Source organism: Marmota monax, unplaced genomic scaffold, assembly GCF_021218885.2.
Source record: "Marmota monax isolate L192 unplaced genomic scaffold, Marmota_monax_Labrador192_F-V1.1 WCK01_AAM20220418_F8-fsc00040, whole genome shotgun sequence".
Classification (NCBI taxonomy): Eukaryota; Metazoa; Chordata; class Mammalia; order Rodentia; family Sciuridae; genus Marmota; species Marmota monax.
This window is the reverse complement of record NW_026692782.1, coordinates 13,869,124-13,882,129: the sequence shown is the minus strand read 5'-3', so window position 1 is coordinate 13,882,129 and position 13,006 is coordinate 13,869,124. Positions and strand designations below refer to the sequence as shown.

Below are 13,006 nucleotides of genomic sequence, written 5' to 3'. Positions count from 1 at the left end.
TGGAGATTCAGACCCGGCGTGGACGCAGGAGCACTGCAAATAGCTGGCCATTTGGTGTTGGGTCAGATTAGAGGCAAGAAGTCAGGGGCCCCAAGACAGTGTGTGACTTCCTAGGAGATCATCTCTGAGAGCAAGTAAGTCAGCACCAGAAATGGCAGGGACCAGTCAGTCCAACTGGGAGGGACTTACCCAGCACCTTGGATGTAAAAGCACTCGGCCAGGTGAGTGGGTCTCCTCGCCTTCCCTCCCCTTCTCCAGATTCAGCATGGACAGCACTTATTTCAGCCCAGCTATAAATAGTTGAAAACTTCAGGCTCTGGGTTCCAATCTGATTAAATGTGTCGTACCCAGGAACGACAGCTGAGTTTCCCAGTTTTAGCACATAGCTTAGATTGGTCTCCAAAGCACTGCAATTAATTCCTAGGTCAGCATCTGGCTTCTTGCATGAAAAACACTACTTCTTCTCTGTGTGTGTTTGTGTGTGTGTGTGTGTGTTGTGAATTCTTTTCTTTTTAAAAAAGTGTGGTAAAAACCACAACATTTAATTTACCATCTTAAACATGTTTAAGTGTATCTTTCAATAGTGCTAAGTATATTCACATTGTTGTACAATTGATCTCTAGAACTTTTTCATCTTGAAAAACTGGAACTCTAAACCTGTTAAAAATAATTTCTTCTCACCTTTCATCTAGCCCTTGATAACCAACTTTCTATTTTCTGTTTCTATGCTTTTGACTACTTCACATGAGTAGAATCCTGTAGGATTTGTTCTTTGGTGACTGGCATATTTGACTTAGCATAATGTTTGAGGTTTGTCTATGTTGTAGTAAGTGACAGGATTTTCTTCCTTATGAAGTCTGTGTAATCTGTCCTCATGTAGAGAATAGACTTTATAATTATTTTTTTGGTGAGGATTTAATAAGAGTCATTATGCATTTTTTAAAAGTATAATATAAATATTAAAATTAACCCATTAGTTTTAATGACCATCATGGAATTGTATTTCTAATAAAGTTCTGTTTCCACTCGTGAGTTAGTTACTTGCTTGTTCTTTATGACTCTGGGGAAAGCAAGTTTTCCTACAAGATCTCCTTAAGGGGCCTCAGAGTAAATTCTCTCTGTCATACTTAATGGAAAATCCTCAGGCCTTCCCTGGGTTTTGTAGTAACAATGAGTCTAGGAATGGTCACCCATAATTTATTAACTAGTAAGAATGTTTGCGGGGTGGGTGTTTTACCCTGCTAAGTCAACTACGCATCAACCATACGATAATACCCTGTTAAAAGAGAACTGTTAATAATAATAATACCCTGTTAAAAGTCAAGCCCCAGATGGTGGCATAGGCCTATAATCCCAGCTACCCAGGAGGCTGAGGCAGGGAGATCCCAAGTTCAAAGGCAGCCTGGGAAACTTAGCAAGAACCTGTCTCAAAATAAAATATAGAAAGGGCTGGGGATGTAGGTTAGTATTAGAACGTCCCTGGATTCAATCCCCAGTGCCACAACAATTAATCATCACCCAGTCAGTGTAGGTTTGTGACAGCATTGAAGTTCCGCTGCTGGGCACATGTCCTAAAATATAACATTCTGGCAATGGGAAAACGCAGAGGAGCCCTCTACCAGAGGAATGGTGGAATGAAGCTGTGATAAAATGTGGGTGGCCTGAACCGCCTAGCTAGGTCACACATCTGCTAGAAGCTGTCCTGTGACCTCTTTCCAATCCTTCTGACTGACCACTACATGGAATTCTAAATCAATGGCCAAGATAGGGACAGGTTGTAGTGGTGGGGCCTAGATGCATGAACATCACTTGGCTTCTTATGACTACTGCAGGTGACTGGGATGGCAGGACGTTCTTCCATACTGAAAGACGTTCAGCACAGAAGTGTGTGACAACAGGAGACTTGAAATTCCACAAAAGATTGTCTGAAGTTTGGCTGGCCTGGCTAAAGTGTCTGAAGCGATACAAATGAAATCATGACTTTCCCTGTCTTCACCAAGGACAAAGGTAGGACCTCATTCCATTTCTGCCTTCTTCCTCTTATTATAAGACAGGCTGATTTCTGGTTGTTTGTTTCTTTCAATTTTTAAAAGTAGTACAAATAATATGTGCATAATGTATTGGTTTCCTCTTGATGTTGAATCAAATTACCACAAATGTAGTAGCTTAAAACACTATGAATATGGGCTGGGGATGTGGCTCAAGCGGTAGCGTGCTTGCCTGGCATGTGTGCGGCCCGGGTTCGATCCTCAGCACCACATACAAACAGAGATGCTGTGTCTGCCGAAAACTAAAAAAATAAATATTAAAAAAATTCTCTCTCTCTTAAAATAAAAAGCACTATGAATATGTTATTCTGTGGTTCCATTGACTGGAAGTCCAAAATGATTCTTTTTTTTTTTTTTTTTTGGTACCAGGAATTGAGCTCAGGGTGCTGCACCTCTGAGCTACATCTCCAGCCCTTTTTATTTTTTATTTTCAGATAGAGTCTTGCTAAGTCTTTGAGGCTGGCCTTGAACTTATGATGCTCCTGCCTCAAGCCTCCTGAGTCCCTGGGATTGCAGGTGTGCACCACCATGCCTGACTCTAGGTGCTTTTTATATACTAGGGAAAGTTCATCGTTTTCTGTGAAAAACATTTCTATATTTTTCCAAAATCTTCATTTTTCTTTGACTTTGATTTTTGTAATTTAATCAGGAAGGTTTTTATTTTTAATTTAGCAGGATATTCTTTTATGGCTTTGAGTTTTGAGTTTTCCTTGGGCGGGGGTGGCGGGGGTGGGAATCTTCCCAACTCTTAAGATTTTTAAAGACTTCACCCATATTTTCTTTTAACGCTTTTATATTTTTATTTATTTATTTTACAATTTCATGCATTTGAGGTTTAATGTGGTATATGCAATATGACCTATATGTAGCTTTTCACTCTCCAAATCTCTACATACTGTCTGAGTTCTATTTATTGATATGCTGTCTAACCTCATCACATACTGAATACCCGTATGCATCTTGATTCATGGCTGGGCTTTCAGTTCTCTTCTACTGATCTGCTTATTCATGTCACACATACTTTAATTATTGTGATGTCAATATCATTTATTTAATAGGACAATTTTATGTTTCTTTCTTTGGTTTCAAAAATGCCCTGACCCTTCTTGCCTCCTTATTTACATATATGGACTTTAGAATCACCTCCTTCCAGCATCTAATATATGAACACATGTTTTCATTTTTCTCACCACTTTCTTTTTCTTTAGGGTTTCGAGACTTTAATAAGATCCTCCCCTCTGAGAACAGAGAAGTATCCGCCTAAGGACCAAACTGTCCCACGTTTTTTCCCCCCTAGGAAGAGTGTGTCCTAGGAGGCTCCCTGGATTCTAATGGGACCTGCTCCTTCCAGGACACCAGGGCCTCTAGTCTGACTCCTACCACTGTCCTAGTCCAGGTGTGACATTTAAAAAAAAAAGCCATTTCACTGGGCCTAGTTGGACCTCACTGTGGTTTTTTTTTTTTTTAATTTTTTATTGTTGGTTGTTCAAAACATTACATAGTTCTTGATATATCATATTTCACACTTTGATTCAAGTGGGTTATGAACTCCCATTTTTACCCCATATACAGATTGCAGAATCACATCAGTTACACATCCATTGATTTACATATTGCCATACCTCATTGTGGTTTTAGTTTGCATATCCCAGATGACTAAGGACAGTAAGTGACTCTCAGGTGTTTGTCACCATTTACATAGCTTCTTCCATGAAGAGTCAGTTCAAATCAAATCCTTTTCAAAATGTGCTTGTGGCTTTATTATTGAGTTGTCAAAGTAGTTAATACATCTTGATACAAGTCTTATCAGATATGTGGCATGAATCTCCTTGTCTTTCAGTTTTCTTTTCCTTTTTTGGGGGGCGGGGACAGTACCAGGGATGGAACTCAGGGGTGCTTTTCCACTGCGGACATCCTCAATCCTCCTTTATTTTTTATTTTGGGACAGGGTATTGCTAAGTTGCCAAGACTGACGTTGAACTTGCCTCAGCCTCCTGCATTGTTAGTATTACAAGCATACACCACCACACCCAGGTAAATTTTCTTAATGATGACTTTTGAAAAGAAAAAAAAAATGTTACTCTTTGTAGTTTGACTCCATTTAAGACAACTTTGCCTCCCTCAAGGTTATAAAGATTTTCTCCCATGTTCTAATTACAAATTTTGGCTTTTTTTTTTTTTGGTCATTTAGGGTACAATACATTTCTCATTTCTGTGATGGTTTGAGGTAAGGATTAATGAGCTTTTTTTTTCCTACATAGATATCCAGTTGTTCCAGCTCTGTTTGTGAAAAGTACTGTCCCTTTCCCATTAAATCGCCTATTTCCCATTGAATTGCCTATTTGTAGAAAATGAAATGACCATATATAAATAGGGTTAGTTCTGGATTTATTGTTTTGTTCCATTGATCTTTATGCTGATTCTTTCATCAATTATCTTAATTATTGAAGCTTTATAGTACATCTTGAAATCCGATTGTTTCCTCCAGCTTTCTAGTTTTAAAAATGACTTTTATATTTTTAAGTTTGCAGGAATTTCCATTTCCATTTTAGGACGAGTCTCTCAATTTCAACAAAAATGCCCTGCAGGAGATTGAGATCGCATTGACTCTATATGTCAATTTGGGGAGGACTGAGAATATTGAGTTTTCAATACTTGAACATGTTACGTTTTCCCATTTACTCAGGTCTTCTTCAATTTCTCTCAGCAATGTTTTATTATTTTTAGTGAATGAGTCTTTCATGTTTTTGAATAAATGTAATGTGCACAGTTTTTATAATTTTCTGTTTTTTTAATCATATTTATGGAAGTATTATTTTATTACCAGCGTATCTATTAAAATATTTAGGGTTTGTGTTATTTTTGTATTCATTTCATGATTTCATACCACTAATTTTGTGGTATTCTTCAAAAGTATCCATGAGAGATTGTCCTTTAGCACAGACAGCTTGGGGACACTGTTTTAAAAATGTAAAATCTAGGACCAGTAAGCACTCACTCTTTTGGGGACATGATCTGAAAGTGAGACATACCAATCCTAGTCACATCTCATGGCTGTACTTAGCTATAAGGGAGGCTGGGGAATGGGACTTCAGCTGGCTGTCACGATTCCAGTGTCAGCTATTACTGTGGAAGAAGGGGAACAGGATTTGGTCGGGGACCTACCAGTAGACAGCTGTTGTGGATTTTTCTGGATACCTGAATGTCAACATGCCCCTCCTTTCCAATGCATAGCCCGTACTCACCTCCACAACTGAGTTCAGTTTCTCAAAAGCTCATTCCGTTTAGTGGCTAGGATTTTAGGTGGATAGGCATTCTCCTTCATCCTGTTTGGGTGTGGCCTCTCCTGGTCTGTGTCCCCTCTTAAATGGCAAACTGAAGCGAGGACAACTTCGATAGAAGTCCTCATTTGGAAAAGCAGAGAATGGGGCACCCACAGCAGGCTGTGGTCCCCAGCAATGACGGGATCGGACAGACAGGAACGACGGGTGCCCCTGCTTTAGCAGTTCCGTGACTTGAGATGGGATTCCGGTTCTGCTCTCCAGGAAGAACTGTCATCTTTGTTGTCCTTTCTGGGCCCTAGTGCTGCAATGAAGTAGACACCAGAGAGTACCGCCCATTTGGAGTTTCTAAGGTTTTCACAAACTGCTTTCTCCTGGTAAAGGAGACCCTGCCTCCTCCCCAGGGAGACAGACCATTGCATCTGGCTCCAAGTCCAGGATTTGGGTTGATTCACAGGCTTGTGCGCGATGCATTTTTGGCTTGGCCAAAAGTAGCATCTACCATTTCCTCTTCCCTGAACTTTTGTTCAGGATTTTTCTTGTGGATGCCTGCTGCAAGAGTTGGAAATATAGACTTGTAGCTGTGTCCTCAGAGCCTAGGAGCCCCATTATTCAAGAAGTGGTTAAAGGAAACTTGTTAACCCTTAGCCTCTGTGACGCCCAGGTGTGCTCTCTCTTCTGCACCACACTGGTCTGAGTGTGGGACTCCGTATGTCTCCATGCTTCATGAAACACACCTAAACACATGCACAGTCACAGTTTTGGTAATGATAGACAACTCTTGCGTGATGGATGGGGTTTTATGTTACAAGTGATTGAAGTTATATCAGACTTATTACATGGCTTTATTGTGCTATGATTGATTAAAAAACCTTATACTTATGTATATAATCTGATAAATTTGGAACCTGCATATAACATCACCACAATCAAGATAAGAAACCTCTAAAAGTTTTCTCCTGTCCCTTTGCATGTGTGTGTATGTATGTGAGTGTGTGTGTGTTTGTATGTATGTGTGTTAAGATCACTTAACATGAGATCTACCTCTGCTACGGTTTGGGTGTGGTTTGTCCGTCAAGGGTCCATGTGTTGAAGTCTTAGCCCCCACAATGGGGCAATTGGGAGCTGGAGGTACCTTTAAGATTGGGAGGTTTTGGGTCTTTGCTGACACTGCCCTGGAGGATTCAGATGGTTCTATGGAAGGGCTGTTATAAAAGAGGTGAGCCTCACCCACCCACCTGACTCTGCTTCCTAATTTGAGATGTGATACCTCCTGCCATCTGTCCTGGGGACCTTGTCAGTCAGTGCTGTTTGAAGTTTTAGCCTCTAAAACTGTGACCTAAACAAACTTCTTTATAAAGTTAGTCCATGTCCGGTGTTTTGTTAGGGTGACAGAAAACCGACACAAAGGAGCAGGGCCATATCTGTAACTATAGCTGAAAATGTGGATGCAGTTTTGGAACTGGTTAAAGGGAAGAGTTCGGAAGGGTTTGGAGGGGCAGGAGAGAAAAGGCCCAGAATGCTGTGAGCGGAGTGTTACAGGTGATTGTGGTGAGGCACAGAAGATGAGTCTAGGGCACTTGTCTCCAGTGCAAATGAGGATTTTATTGGAAACTGGACTAGCAGTGGCCCCTGTACCACTGTGGCAAAGACGCCCGGTGCCTTGCCTCGGTGCTCTTCGCCTTTGTGGAAGGCTGAACTGTACAACGACGGACTAGTTTTTCTGGCAGAGGCGATTTCAAAACCAGAAAGCATTTTGGTTGCATTGTGGGTATTACAGGCTGCTTTCAGTCATATTTACAATAAGCTTTGGAACACTTAGGGAAGCTGCGTGGAAAGATCTGGAATGTTTCCTGCCTGATCAGGGAAGGAGCTTGTATAACTGACTTCACGCCCATGGAACAGCTCCTCACTCCCCTGCCTCCATCCCTGGTCCCACCTTGCTGTTCTCTGTTTCTGTCAGTTTGTTTCAGGTCACTCCTGTCATGGAATTGTGCCACATCTGTCCTTCTGTGACTGACTTCTCCCTCTTACCGTAATGTCTTCCAGGTCCCTTCCTGTTGTTGCTAATGGCACCATTTCCCTCTTTTTTGAGACTGAATAATATTCTATTGGATGTAGAAAGCACGTTGTCTTTATGCATCCATCTGATGATGGACACGCGGGTTGTTTCTGTAGCACGTCTGTTGTAAACAACGCTGCAGTGAACATGGGCATGTGTACCTCTCGAGGTCCTGACAGCAGTTCTTCTAGTGAACCCCCGGAAGCAGGATTACAGGATGATGGGGCTTTAACACCAGACTTGGTTTCTTTGACCCTGGAGCACTTCACTGCATCTTAACCCTTCCCTCTGCCTTCCTCTCTCCGTTGCTTGCGGTGTGCATCTTCACTACTGTGGCAGAGCGGATCCCCTTTCTTTCTGTGTTTTTGACTAATGCCCTGACAGTTTTGCTTTTCATGCCAGTGATGTTATTCAGGATTTTTGCTAAAGTGAGATGGTTTCCCTCTAAAAGGAATTCAAACAACGACCTCCTTTTACCTTGTTCTGAGTTTGTGCGCGGTACAGAAGGGACTGGAGAGAAAAACAGAAAATTTGTAAAATGCATATAATTGCCTAATGAGTGTTTTAGTCAGCTTTTTCACTGCTGTGATTAAAGGACCCAAGCAGAACAACTGTAGAGGAGGAAGCGTCTACTGGAGGGCTCACGGTTTCAGAGGCTCAATCTATAGACAGCGGGCTCCATTCCTCAGGGCTTCAGGTGAGACCGGAGCAATGTGGCAGAAGAGCGTGACAGAGGGAGGTGCTTACGTGTGATCAGGAAGCAGAGAGAGAGAGAGAGAGAGAGAGAGAGAGAGAGAGACTCTACTTGCCGGACTCTTAAACCCAGTCATGGGGAGACACCTCACATCCAAACCATAACAATGAGATTATGAAATTTTATTTTTTCCCTTTTCCAAATTTCTTATTATTGAAAGGCATTTCTGTTATACTCTGTAAAATGTAATAGCGAAATTTTAAAAAAAACAATCATTTGTTCCTGAAAATTGGTGAACATATTGTAGAAATTAAATTCAGTGCACCTTCCTATTTACATTGCTGTAGGTGAGAAAATAGAAAAGACCAAATAATAATCGTTAACTTTCACAGACTACTATTTACTATGTGCTGGGCAGTGGATTAACTAATTCAATATGCATAACAATCCTGTAAAGTAAGTACTAGAGGAAAGACTGGATCAGCCAAACGGAAAGTACAGGGAGTTTAAGTTCCATGTGCAAGCTCACACAGCTACTGCTGCTACTACTAACCATAATCCCAGCAGTACTCATTGTTCCAAGTGCTAAATACATTTTGCCATTTAATTCTCACCTGAGCCTGTGTAATAGTTATTAACATGGTCCACATTTATAGGTGAGTAAACTGAGGTCCAGAAAGGTTTAGTAACCTGCCCAAGTGTGCCCAGCTACTAAGTGACAAGGCTGAGATTTGGATCTGGGTAGTTTAGGTCCAGGTTGATGTTCCTAAACATTACACTCTTAACATTCACAGGAGATTGGGGGTACATCTCAATAGTAGTGTGCTTGCCCAGCATGTGTGAGGTCCTGGGTTCAATCCCCAGTACCTCCCCCCCGCATTTAACATTAACATATATTATGTGAGTTTGAGTTGCAAAGTTAACAAGTTTGTTCTATCAAGCTGGGGGTCCTTGCAGAGATTCTCAATGTCAGCAATGTAAGGCCTGGTGAATATTCTGCTTCTCCGTGGTCATCAGATAAACTGGGTTGGTGGAGCTGAGTTTCTATGGAATCTGGTTGGATGCTTCCATTCACAGCATGTGGGAGGACCTCTAGGAGGACAGGGTTTGAATTACAGCAATCTGAAAATAAAGCGAGTCCCTTTCCTGGAAAGAAAACACCAGAATGCTTATTCAAAAAGCAAAGCCTGGGTTTGCTAGGCCCTCTGGAGAGAGACACACCATCATTATGAAAGGCCTGATCCCAGCTGGCTTCCTGTGCACAGCAGAGCCTAATGATGCTGACAGGTCACATAAGCTGCACTAATGGGCTCATGTTTTATTTATTCAGGTGCTGATTTGACATCGCCCAGCCCCAACGAATCTATGGATTTGGAAATAACTGGGTCCTCTCTCTACATACTATGATGTTATCTCCAATGAGAGACAGCTCTCACAGTTCACAATAGGAATTCAAATACCACCAAAGGCATTAGGCAACGTTTAAAACACAAATCAACGGCGTCTAGCATGATAGATTGCAAAGAAATTTCTGGCACCAAGAGTCTCTCCTTAAGCACCACTTCCACACAGCGCCAGCTAAATAATGTAATAGCCTCTGCACTCTTTCCAAATCGAGGATGAAATTATGTATTTCTCCCATGACACAGAGGATACCAGAAAGCAGCATTTCCTGAAATAAAACATGCAGGGTAAATGAAATCAGAGGCTAAGGGAGCCTCTCTTGTGCTTTCTTTCTTTAATTTTTAAAATAACCTTTATTATTGAAGTAAGACAAACATGGGAGAGTAAAAAAAAAAGATGCATATTGTAGCCCATTTTTACACACATCCATATAACTACCAATTTAGATAAAAAGGGGGAAGCAATCATGGCTTCAAAATTTCTGTGCCCCTCTCCTCAAAAGTTAACACCATCCCGAGCATATTTTTAAAATATTTTAAAATATTCACAAGCCACATAAACCACATTTACATAATAAATAATTACTGTATGGTGCATTCTTATAACCACCACCCAGATCATGGATAAAACTTGGCCAGCCACAGTTACAGACCACATTGTGTGGCCTGCATATTTGCCTGTTGAGCCCTGACCCCCAGAGCCACTGTGTCTGGAGAGTAGGTTTACATGAGCCTGTAGGGCTGAGGCCCTGATCTGACATGACTCGTGTCCCTATAAAACAGAGAGAAGATACCAGGGAGGATCACACATAGAGGAAAGACTGGGCCAGCCAAACAGAGAATGCTCAAGAGAAATCAACCCTCTGGTGGCACCATCATGGATTTCCAGCCTTAGAATTGTGGTTAAAAAAAATGTGTGCTGCAATAGCTAGACTGTGGAACCAACCTAGATGCCCTTCAATGGATGAATGGATAAAAAAAATGTGGCATTTATACACAATGGAGTATTACTCTGCATTAAAAAATGACAAAATCATAGAATTTACAGGGAAATGGATGGCATTAGAGCAGATTATGCTAAGTGAAGCTAGCCAATCCCTAAAAAACAAATGCCAAATGTCTTCTTTGATATAAGGAGAGTAACTAAGAACAGAGTAGGATCGAAGAGCATGAGAAGAAGATTAACATTAAACAGGGATGAGAGGTGGGAGGGAAAGGGAGATAGAAGGGAAAATGCATGGAAATGGAAGGAGACCCTCAGAGTTATACAAAAGTACATACAAGAGGAAGTGAGGGGAAGGGGAAAAATAATATAAGGGGGACAAACGAATGTCAGTAGAGGGAGCAGAGAGAGAAGAGGGGAGGGGAGGGGAGGGGAGGGGAGGGGAGGGGAGGGGAGGGAAGTGGGGATAGTAGAGGATAGGAAAGGCAGCAGAATACAACAGACACTAGTATGGCAATATGTAAATCAATGGATGTGTAACTGATGTGATTCTGCAATCTGTATATGGGGTAAAAATGGGAGCTCATAACCCACTTGAATCAAATTGTGAAATATGATATATCAAGAACTATGTAATGTTTTGAACAGCCAACAATAAAAAATTAAAAAAAAAAAAATGTGTGCTGAGAGTCTACCCAGCCTGGGGTATTCAGCCCCGAGAATATCACCACATGTCCCATTTCAGCACCAGCCTCTGCCTTCTGCAAAAGGTAACCTGTGTCTAGCTAACATAAAAATTCCTCCTTGCTTTGCTTTATAGTTCTACCACTCAGTTGTGCAATCCCTAATAGTAAAGTTTAGTTCTGTCCTTTTTTAAAAAACATGTTACTTAAGCCTCTCTTAATTGAAATTCTCTCCTCTATTATTACATATTACTGAAGCATTATATTGACTGAGGAAACTTTTTTTTTTTTTTTTTGGTGCTGGGGATTGAACCCAGAGCCTTATGCATGCGAGGCAAGCACTGAGCTATCCCCCCAGCCCAACTGAGGAAATTTTATCACAGGGGTCCTTCCCTGTAGAAAGAAATTTAGCCAAAAATCTCAAATCTGAATCTGATCGAGTCAACAGCTCCAAATGCCAACTTATAGGAAATGCAGAGGACAAAGGGACTTGTTTAATCACTTGTTTTTGCAGAAATTGACAAGCTGATTCTAAAATTTATATAGAAGTGTAAGGAATCCAGAATAGTAAAAAAAAAAAAATCTTGAAAAAGTACAAAGTTGAAAGGTTCATCCTTTCTGATTTGAAAACTTAATAGAACGATACAATAAACAAGACAGTGTGTGGGAGTGGTATGAAGATAGACAAATATCTATAGTGGAAAGGAATACAACAAACTGTGTGGGGACAACTGGATATCCACATGTAAAAGAATGAATTTGGAGCCAGTGTGTGTTGGTGCACGCCTGTAATTCCAGCAGCTCAGGAGGCTGAGGCAGGAGGATCGCTAGTTCAAAGCCAGCCTCAGCAACGATGAGGTGCCAAGAACTCAGTGAGACCCTGTCTCTAAATAAAATACAAAGTAAGGCTGGGATGTGGTTCCGTGGTCGAGTGCTCCTGAGTTCAATCCCTAGTACAAAAAAAAAAAAAAAAAAAGAGAGAGAGAGAGAGAATGAACTTGGACCCCCACCTCAAACTATATATAAGAATGAACTCAAAATGGATCATAAACTCAAATATGAGAGCTAAACACTGTTAGAAAATTGAGTAGTGTGTATTTGTGACTTTGAGTTAAGCAATTTTTTTAGATATGACATAAATACTAGTAAAAATATGAAAAAGAAATGGGACTTCATAAAAATTTAAAACCTTAGTGCATCCAAAGATACCATCAGCAGAATGAGAAGGCAACTCACAGAACGGGAAAAAATATTTGCAAATTATCGATCGAAGGGATTGGGGTGTAGCTCAGTGGTAGAGTTTGCCTGAGCATGCCGAGGCCCTGGGTTCAACCCCCAACACTGAAGAAACAAGACAAGGCGGCCCCCACTCTCTGTTCAGCCTGTACTAGAGGATGGAGCGACGAAGAGAGCCAATTAACTCCTGTAGCACTCTAAATAGAGAGCAGAGAGCCCCACTCTGCGCTCACAGAGGCTGAATGAGGGCCTGGGATTCCACCCCCTGGCAGGGACAAGGTGGCCTCCCCTCTTCCACTGCCCCCCCTCCCCCCGCATGCCGTGGTGTCAGAGGAAGCTAGTTAAAACAGAGTCTTAACTAAGATCCAGAGTCTCATAACGTAGCACCGAAAGCATCCTGGTTTCAACAGGACACCTTTATTATATTTAGGACCAGAAAGATCTCAAACTAAAAGAAGAAAAGATGACTGAGGTCAGTAGTAAAATGACAGAGTGATAGAACTATCTGATGAACGAGTGAAGTGACACAATGTTTGAATGGAGTACCCTTGAAACAAATGAAAAATAGAAGATCTCAGCAAATAATAGAAGACAGGTGACAGCAGCAAAGGAAAACTTCAGAACTTAAACTCTAAAAACAGAAAAAACCCTGAGCC

General features: G+C 41.2%; 1 long non-coding RNA gene across 1 annotated transcript; it reads left to right on the top strand.

Moving 5' to 3' along the window:
* Nucleotides 1-4,802, top strand: LOC131424298 (uncharacterized). Its single transcript, XR_009227066.1, has 3 exons — nt 1-221; nt 1,833-2,007; nt 3,997-4,802. It is a non-coding gene; the product is annotated as an uncharacterized LOC131424298 (long non-coding RNA).
* The last annotated feature ends 8,204 nt before the right edge of the window (nt 4,803-13,006 follow it).